Here is a 10,331-nt window from a genome sequence, read left to right as displayed (position 1 = left end):
GGAAATGAATGTCCGGGAAAGAATCTACCATATGAAATCGTTTGTATTTCGTATGTAGACTTTTGAAGTGCAATTGAAAAGGTTTGTGAGTCATTCGTTTAATCGTAATTAATTAATTATTTTTACACCATGCATTTAGCCGAAATAGATAAATTAATAAAAGTTTTTATACGGAATCGTTTGTATTTCGTATGAAGAGTTATGAAGTGTGATTAAAAAGGTTTGTGAGTCACCCAGATAATTTTAATTAAATATTTATAAACTCGGTAATTAGCCGAAATATAGATTTTTAGTTATTCATGTTAAAAGAAGAAGGCGCTAGTGTTCCCGAAGGTCCGTCTGCAATCAGAATTAATATAAACGTTTTAAAAATTATTTTATAGTGAAATAAATAAATATACAGACTAATAAGCCTGTAATTATAAGCGATAGTTGCTAATTAAGTTTGTGACTCATATAATTCCATCTTGCAGAGGACCTCCGTAACGAGATCAAAAATGTACCAGCTGTGCAGGGTGAAGAGGTTATCTCAAACGCCCTGCCACAGCCCAATTGAGCGACTCAAATGTCATTACCGCTGAGAAGTACTTCTTGCCATTTGAGTCAGCATGTCCGAGCAACCGGATTGTCCATTGCGTTCCACCTTGAATTTTTTTTACAGTCGTTTATTAGGATTGCTCTACTTTTAAATTGAGCGCTTTTAAATGTATTTATTAAACTACCGATATCGATATATTATTAGTAATTTAATATTAAAGCTTGACAGAGTGACGTAAACTAATTCGCTCATAGTATTATAACAAAATATTATGCGTTCAAATTCTCGAAAGCTAGCTTCTTTACTATATGCTCTTTTTATGTCGATCGATTCAGATAAAAATCTCCGAAGTCTTTCTTTCTCTCGCGATATTCCTAGAGTAAAACTGTACAAAAACTCTACGAAAGTGGCGATATTTTTCACGGATCTGGTTTGTGTCTCGGCTCTTGGGAAAGGTATACGTATGTAGAAAGAGTACGCCAACATAGTTTATCCTGCTAAATGGTTATCAATCTCTATAAGTTCTTTATTGTTTACACATAAATTATAGAATATCTAAACGTTTCTTTTTTTTCGATGTCCTGTGAAATTGTACAATAGAGTTACAAATAAAGATAAAGCCACACTTTACATATAATCTGATTCAGTCTTTGCTAATGTTACATAATAACGTGCGAAAGAACTAACAGTTAGACTATTTAAGAGGCTATTTAAGAATTTTAATTAAGATACTGAAAGCATAAAACTGTTCAGCTAGCTTTACACAAGATATTGGTCTTCTTCTTTATGAAATCGTCAAATTATGATTATGATACATTTCTACATTATCACCAGCATCGAATCTAATCTTATTTATCGTGATACTCTTGAGAAACTGTTAATCCATTGTCTTAACTCGATCGCGGCGCAGAACTGCGTTCACCAATATTGTTCCTCTCCCTCCAATCGATTCCCGTAAAAGCTGTCTACATATTGAACAGTCGATACAACGACGGCGGATTAGTCTGAAATTAAGCACACGTTAACAATCACTCTTCTTGCTAAAATCACAATTCTCTTTTCAATCGCATACTTTGATTATGACATAGACCAGCACGGGAGTCAGATCGTCGGCAGCAGGTATGCCTCTTTCCGACGCCATGGAGAGGAGATTCATGATGGTAGTCGCGCAACGAAATACACACTGCAACTTATCCCTAGGAGTCTTATACGCCGATATCACAGCCAATTCAGCCTGCGCCCATGACCAGGGGCATTCGTAATGATAAACTTTTGAAATGTGTAGGTCCTTGTGATTTGGATGAGTTACGACCTTTGCCAACTTTTTGATGTGACCGTGAAAAAGCTGGTCCCTATATACATCTCCATCTTCATTTAGATAGAGCGCATTGTGGTATACCCGTGCCATGACGGTTCTTTCCACCACGACTCGCCAAATCTAACTGGTTGGCGCTCGCCGCTGAAAGTAAGAAGTAAGTTCAGACGTCTCTGAGCACTCCGCTAAGATCAATTGCGAGATAAATAATTATATTCATGTACATTGCCAGATTGGATCGTTGTCCATTTCCACGTGGACCTTCCCTAGAAAATTATCCACGAGATCCTGTTTCTCGTCAGCTAGCGTAAGCCTTTTAAACTCTTCGCAGAAACGCAGGAGGAAAGCCTTCTTTTTTTCCAAAAATACCCTCACACAAACGGATACAAGATGATTATTGATAGCATCCCGATCGCACTTAACTCGCACGCATAATCTGAAAAATATTATTATTAAACGGTTAACATCTTACATTTAAACATCTTACATTTACTTATACATTACATACAAAGATGATATTTATATATAAACAGTACCTATCTAAGTGAGCTAATGTCGACAGCAATCCCTGACGACATCTGATTAAATATGCGATATAAGGAGATCGCTTTTGATAATCCTCTCGAAGTGATTTGAAGAGCTTTCTACATCCATCGTCATTAAATAGACTCACGCAACGTAAAGTTTCATGAAGATGAGCTAGTAATGCCCTATCCTGCAGGTTTATAGCTTCTGCCAATTGTAGTTGTAAAAACGCAACCAGTTCGTTTTCTTTCTGCGACTAACAATGTCTCTGTAATAAAATGTTATATGCGAATATTTGAACATTAAGTAATTAAGTAATCCATAAAAAAATCACACTTTGTTTTGTACGCCATGATTGAAAAATAATACAATAAATACCTCTGAAGTATTCCATGGAATGTGTTGAAGGTCAGCAGTGCTAAGTACCATACGTAATTTTCTTTTAGCATCCGCAAAAGCATAAGAGAGTTCTACATTATTCGAAACGATTGAAAGTCTTTCGTCTTCCACCTCTTTTGTACGGGACTGATTGCTTTCGACCGAAGCTGTATCGCCTAGCTGCGCTTGGCTTTCTTCTGTATTTCGCTAATATATCATCGGTAGTATCTAAAATTAATCAAAAGAACAATTTATTACTGTCTAAAACTTGCAGGAAAACTTTTCCTTTTTTTTAGCATTACTTTCCGATTTATCTTCGATTCTACAAAACTATTAAAACAGAAACCGTTTATATTGTAACAAAATAATATATGATAATTGTTAATAGTTATTTATTAATATCTTACCGCCCGCGACATTACCGGATGATGTTACATCTTCCGACATAATCCTGCGTAATCTGTGCCTGCACACATCGACGCCGTCGCCACCAGCTTCTCGATCGAAACATCTGTCGTCCGTCACGCGGATTGCTTTACCTCTACAATTTTTCAATGACAATTTTAATTTACTAAAGAAACCGCGTTTGTTTTTTTAATCGTTGTCCAACAATTCCTTATCGCCACGCTCGGCGGTCATGTCAAAGCTTATGCTCTTTGGAATAGCTCCCGTTGATGCATTTGGAAAAATTGGGAATCGAACCATCTACCGCGTCACACGTGCCATTAACCGTTGGTGTTGGTAAATCTGACGTTGAAATGTTACTCTTCACACGAGGTTCTGATCCGGAACTGCTGCTGGATGTTACGCTAGCCGTGCTTAATCGGCCTACGGTATTCCCGACTGACGCCATGCAGCTGTCCAACTCCTGATTCACAAAATTCACATTAGATGTATAACGTTCTTCGGTGGGAAAGACAACAGATTGACAGAAGGATTAAGTGAAGAAATGCAAACCTCTGTTTTCACGTCACCGTTTTGGGACTTCTCTGACAAAACAGGCGCAGAAATATGATTAGCTGATAGCAACGCCGGTGCGACTGCAGCCGCAGCGATGTAATTGTGCGCAGGTGCTTGACGTTCAACTTGCTTACCATTGTCAATTTGAAGTTTATCTATTAAGTGGACCAGCCTATCTATCTATCTATCTTGAAACGGGCGAGCAGCGCCAGAAACAGTGCTAACAACAGCTCGAACACTTCCGGCACCAAAGACACGCCATTCTTCGACAGCGCGACACACAAGTACTTTAATGGCGATAACAAACATCTCGTTAGAGCGCAATATTGGACCGGCATTCTGCAAGATTCCCAGAAGTAACTGAAGCGACAAGATCTTGAAACGGAGCTTGTGCGATCGGGATCGAGAGTGCCGTCCGGCAGCGGTTTCATAGAGAGCTTGCAAAGATCACAAAACACCAGGACTGCATCCTTTTGCAGCACATGGGTGAATTTCGCAGTTACCATTCTCAGTGGCCGCCTTGTCATCGTTGTCCTCCGGACTGCCGTTCTCCAAACTGACTTCCTCTTCCAATGGCACCACAGATTTTACTACATCATCAAGAATACTCTTGACAATTGTTTGAGAATCAATGTTATCATTACTAGGAGCATTCTCTAGACTTAGTTCAGCTTCAGTTTCGCCGTTTGCTATGACAGAACCCTCCTGCTGATGTTCCCCATCAAGCCTCACGTTCTCTTCCTCCGCCTGAGTCTCCATTCGCGCGAAGATCACGTTGATCATCTGCGTGAGAGTAGCACAGGCTGTTGTTTGATTCACCAGGTTGCGCGACGACAAGTAAACGTTGTAAACAGTACGAATTGTTAACAATACCGTACCCTCGTATACCTCCACATGCTGGCTTGTCATTACAGTCAGCAAAGCTTTAATAATCTGCAGCTGCACACTCTCACCGGTCTGTGGACCGGTGAAGCAACCGCAAATTGTCTCGACAATGCGCACAATCAGCAGCTTGTTAGGCTCCGTTGAATCAGGCACATTGCCAGTGAGATGGCTATATGCGATTAACTTCTGCAGGCAGTCCAGTGCTGTGTCACCACAATCCGTAGTGACTAGCTCTGACATGCTGATTCAAATGGCAAGAAATACTTCTCAGCGGTAATGACATTTGAGTCGCTCAATTGGGCTGTGGCAGGGCGTTTGAGATAACCTCTTCACCCTGCACAGCTGGTACATCTTTGATCTCGTTACGGAGGTCCTCTGCAAGATGGAATTATATGAGTCACAAACTTAATTAGCAACTATCGCTTATAATTACAGGCTTATTAGTCTGTATATTTATTTATTTCACTATAAAATAATTTTTAAAACGTTTATATTAATTCTGATTGCAGACGGACCTTCGGGAACACTAGCGCCTTCTTCTTTTAACATGAATAACTAAAAATCTATATTTCGGCTAATATTACCGAGTTTATAAATATTTAATTAAAATTATCTGGGTGACTCACAAACCTTTTTAATCACACTTCATAACTCTTCATACGAAATACAAACGATTCCGTATAAAAACTTTTATTAATTTATCTATTTCGGCTAAATGCATGGTGTAAAAATAATTAATTAATTACGATTAAACGAATGACTCACAAACCTTTTCAATTGCACTTCAAAAGTCTTCATACGAAATACAAACGATTTCATATGGTAGATTCTTTCCCGGACATTCATTTCCGGTCAAATACATACGAATAATATGGCTCTGTGATTGGTTCATAACATCTTAAGATCGTACTTAAGACGGTCTTAAATATAAGAACCGACTATGAATACCGGCCTAAGAAGTATTTAAGATGATCTGTAAATATAACAATTGATTAAGAACAAGCCTTAGTGCGCACTCAGTGTACACTAGTGCAAGCGCCCGAATTCGCTATAAGTTTCTTAATTGTGGGTGCTTACGAAGAGGCGCTCGGGGTTAGGTTTTGGTATAGTGCACGTTAGGTTTTGGTATAGCATACGTTACGTGCACTATACCAAAACCTAACCCCGAGCGCCTCTTCGTATGTATGCTACAAAAAGATGTATATTTACTGTAAAAAAAAACATTTTTTTAAATGTTAATAAATCATAATAATAAGAGAAATAGGACCGTTTTGATATACAATCAAATTAGAATCAAAGCCATACGATCCAAGCTTAGATCTTTGACAGCCTTATATTAATTTCCTGTGTGTGTATATATATATATTTTTTCCAACCAATAAATCATATATTTAATATTAATAAATTTAAAAAAAAAACGTATATTTAATGTTAACAAAACATTTATTTAATGTTGATAAAACGTTTATTTAATGTTAATAAAACATTTATTTAATGTTAATAAAACATTTTTTAATGTTAACTAATAACGTTTATTTAATATTAAAAACATCTTTTTAATGTTAAAAAAACGTTTTTTAATGTTAACTAACGTTTATTTAATATTAAAAACACATTTTTCTAATGTTAAAAAAACGTTTTTTACAATATTAAAATAAATATTTTTTTAATAATAAAAAAGGATCTATCCCATTAATTTAAACGTTTTTTAAATATTTTTTTTTCATTACTAAAAATGTTTTTAAAAACGTTTAAAAAATATTATTTTGCTACTTGGGTTCTAAAGGACCACCGACTATTTTAACGAAAGAAGAGGAATCAAGAATAACAGAATGGATAATCTACTGCTGTGATAGAGGTTTTCCAGTTAGTAGAAATCAACTGCTCGATAGTGTGCATTCGTTAGTGACTGAATTAAAAAGAAGTACGCCTTTCACAAATAACAAGCCCGGTAGACATTGGTATGAAGATTTCTGTAGACGTCATCCAGAATTGTGCCTCAGAGTAGCTCAAAATTTGACACGTACTCGTGCTTCAGCTACAGAGGATGTGTTAAGGATGTTTTACCTATAGCTATATGTAGTATAATTTTGTTTTCTTGATTAAACAGTGTAAAGCTAGTCTCAGAAATTATTCATAAACACCATGTTATCATTGGGACAGAAAAAGCGTAAAAATCACAATTTTTCCCATTTTTGTACTTGATATTGTTTAAATATATTATTAAAAAATTGAAAAAAAATATTAACAGAAAAACTTAAAAAACCGTAATTGCAATTCTCGATGTCATAGAAGTGTAGGGGAGACCGGGGCTAGACCGCTACCGGGGTAAATCCGCTAAATCAAATATCTCGGAACCTGTATATTGTGCGAACTCGCTATTAACATTGTAAACGCTGCTTATGGTACCCATGTGACCAACGGAGTTTCGGCAGGTTACCTGCCGTGTTATGATTTTTACGAGGGCAAACGTGTTTTCGGAAGGTGAAAGTGAAATTTTCTGCGCGTGGAAATTTTGTAATATCTGCAATAATATTTGCTCTCCAAATCTCAAAGTCCGTGATTATAAAGAGTAATGCATGCTGAACACGAATCCAGTGTAGTTTTTTCATTATCGTTAATGTCTAATATTTCGTGGGCGATCAAACCTGAAACTTATGTTTGGGGCTTATCCGCTAGTAAGCACCCGGGGCTGGTCCGCTAGTCTCGTCACTGTGGCGCGCCGGGCGCACGACTTCAGCTCACGGCGATTTCAGGTTAGGTTTCCCTCGAGCGTGATTCTGTCTTCCCTTGCACGTGCGTCAGTTTGTGTAAGAGGGAAATGGTACGCACTTATCGTCGCAAAACGGGTGTATTGGCCGACCGAAAAGATGGCGGACCGTTGTTTTCGAGATCGCTCGCGCTCACGGCACGTCGGCGAGGTACGGCGGCGAGGCACGGCACGGCTCTGAGATCCCGCGATTTCCGCGCGAGAGTTGACATGCCGCGCGCGCGGTAGATCGTCCCGACTCCCGGCCGCGGTAAATTGTCGTTGTTGGTCGTTAAGTCAGTGACAGTCGCGCGTGCGACCGCATCGTCCAGCGTTCGCCGCATCGTCTCGGCGTCATTGTCGCCGCCGTTGTAGTGGTGGTGGTGTCGGTGGTGGTCATCGTCGTCGTCGTCGTCGTCGTCGTCGTCGTCGTCGTCGTCGTCGTCGTCGTCGTCGTCGTCGTCGTCGTCGTCGTCGTCGTCGTCGTCGTCGTCGTCGGCGCGTCGAGGAATCGGCGCGAGGACGCCGTCGAGTCGGTAAAATGGTCGCGCTCCACCGCGAGCTTTTCTAACCCCCCTGTCGCTATTTATCGCTCCCCTGCGAGAAACGCGGCTTGGTTAGGTTGCTCGAGGGTCCGCGCTGATCCTATGGCACCGGAACGCCGTCACGCGTGTTCCCCGTGGTTGCCCGCGTTGACAATGTGACGTGCCGTTGGGGAGTTTACGATTTGGTTAACCTCTGTATTCACGTGCCTAAATTGTTTTATGGAATAGGTAAAACAATTATTTTTTAATAATGTTTCGCATAAAAATTTTAAATAAATTTTATATTTTTCTCTTAAAAAACAATTATTAAAATGTATCCTATCATTTTTCAGGATTAGATGTACGTATATATATTGAAAATGCAGTGTAACGGATTAACCCCGGGGGGGTAGCGGTTCAACCCCGGCATTTTTGAGATTTCAATTTTTGCACCGTTGTCGTTTTTGCTCTATACCGGTTAAACAAAGCGACGTAGATAAAAATTTCCTTAATAAATTTTGTAGCTAAAGGTTCACTCTTTACAGTGGTATACCACATTTAACTTCAATTATTTATTTTGTTGTTAAAAATCGGCTCCGAAAAAAAACTAACGGTCTAGCCCCGGTCTCCCCTACCATAAAAATTTCATTCATTTTTACCGTACATGAGCAGAGATACATATTATGATATTTACATGGGAAGTATATCTATATATATACAATTTCTGTAACTTTTAAAGTAAATATCTCAGAAACGGGTCAGTCAATCAATCGCAAATTTAACACAGGTTTTTGGGATATATAAGTGCACAATCTCTGTAAATTTCAGCTTCATCCCTCTATTTTGACTGAACGGACATACATCCTTAAGAAATTGGTTTGCTGAAGTGCATGCACATTTGCAAAAAAAGAATCTTGTCGAAATTGATTCATCCAGGGTATTTAATTGTGATGAGAGTGCTTTTTTTTCTTTGCCCCAAAGCTGATCAGGTTATCGCAAAGAGAGGATCAAAATCAGTTTATAAAGTTATTGATGGAGACGAGAAAGAAAGTTTGACAACGCTTTTTATGGTGAATGCTAAGGGAGAAATGGCTCCACCAATGATCTTTTATGGGTACAAGCGAATGCCATACAGTGTTACAAGTAAAATCCCTTCTGGATGGAGTGTTGGTTCAACGGAAAGAGGGTGGATGACAGCAGAATCGTTCTACGAATATATTACAAATGTGTTTCACCCATGGCTAGTAGCTCAGAAGATTACAATGCCTATAGTCTTATATGTGGATGGTCACTCATCTCACTTAACTATGCCATTAAGTGCCTTTTGTCACGAGAATGGAATTGAACTTGTAGCACTGTATCCTAATGCAACTCATATACTTCAACCCTTAGACGTATCAGTATTTCATCCTCTAAAGCAGTCCTGGAAGAAGACAGTAGATAAGTGGAGGTTAGATAATGCTCCACAGCGTGTGCAAAAATAGAATTTTGCTCCATTATTAAAAGAAGCAGTGGATTCTATAAATTTAGCTGAAATAGTTAAAAATGGATTCAAGACTTGCGGTTTGTGGCCCTTCTCAGCAGACGCTGTAAATTATAACATTCTCAATAAAAATAAAAAAGCGGTGCCTGAACAACAGAGTGAACATTCTATTAATGAGATAAATACACTAGGCAACAAAATTATCGCAATAAAAATTTACGTCAAAAATTTGCCCAACTTCAAATAAGCATAACTCCGCGAAAAATTGTCATATCTGAAAGATTTTTTTTTTCATTTTAAAGGGTGAAGTCTGTACTTTAAAGACCATTGTTAGATTTTGAATTTAGCCTCCCCCCCTCCCGCGTTCTTCCAAAAGTAAGGACGTGTTACGTCTGCAAAAAATTGCATACTTTGACACATTCTACGGAGTAGAATGAATTTTTTTCGTAACTATTATGGCAACCATTGTAAAATATGGACTTTTTCCTGCAAATTAAAAAAAATTAAGTCCGTACGATTTTTTTTCGCCGAGTTATGGCTTATCAAAGTTACCTATGCATTTTTGTGCATTCAATTACCGCCAACATTAGTATTACCCGATGAACACTACGGGGAGGTGTGTCTGTGTGAACACTATGTGTGTGTGTGTGTGTGTGTGTGTGCGCGTGCGCGTGCGCGTGCGCGTGCGCGTGTGCGTGTGCGTGTGCGTGTGCGTGTGCGTGTGCGTGTGGTGTGTGTGTGTGTGTGTGTGTGTGTGTGTGTGTGTGTGTGTGTGTGTGTGTGTGTGTGTGGTGTGTGTGTGTGTGTGTGTGTGTGTGTGTGTGTGTGTGTGTGTGTGTGTGTGTGTGTGTGGTGTGTGTGTGTGTGTGTTAGCAGAGATTTGCGCAAACTATGATGAAAATGATGAAAACATTATCTGGTATATTCGATATCTAAATTTATATTAATTACTATTTTTTACATAAGTATTATTA

At 38.8% G+C, this 10,331-nt stretch overlaps 2 pseudogenes; one reads left to right on the top strand and one right to left on the bottom strand.

The window, feature by feature from the left end:
- Nucleotides 1-1,026: 1,026 nt before the first annotated feature.
- Nucleotides 1,027-4,025, bottom strand: LOC139783134 (GTPase-activating protein and VPS9 domain-containing protein 1-like; annotated as a pseudogene).
- Nucleotides 4,026-8,742: 4,717 nt separating this feature from the next.
- Nucleotides 8,743-10,081, top strand: LOC139783132 (uncharacterized; annotated as a pseudogene).
- Nucleotides 10,082-10,331: the final 250 nt, after the last annotated feature.

Source organism: Temnothorax nylanderi, unplaced genomic scaffold (assembly GCF_030848795.1).
Source record: "Temnothorax nylanderi isolate EJ_2023f unplaced genomic scaffold, tnyl_v1.0 TNYL_tig0472_pilon, whole genome shotgun sequence".
Classification (NCBI taxonomy): Eukaryota; Metazoa; Arthropoda; class Insecta; order Hymenoptera; family Formicidae; genus Temnothorax; species Temnothorax nylanderi.
The sequence above is the reverse complement of the archived record's forward strand: the minus strand, read 5'-3'. Positions and strand labels throughout refer to the sequence as shown.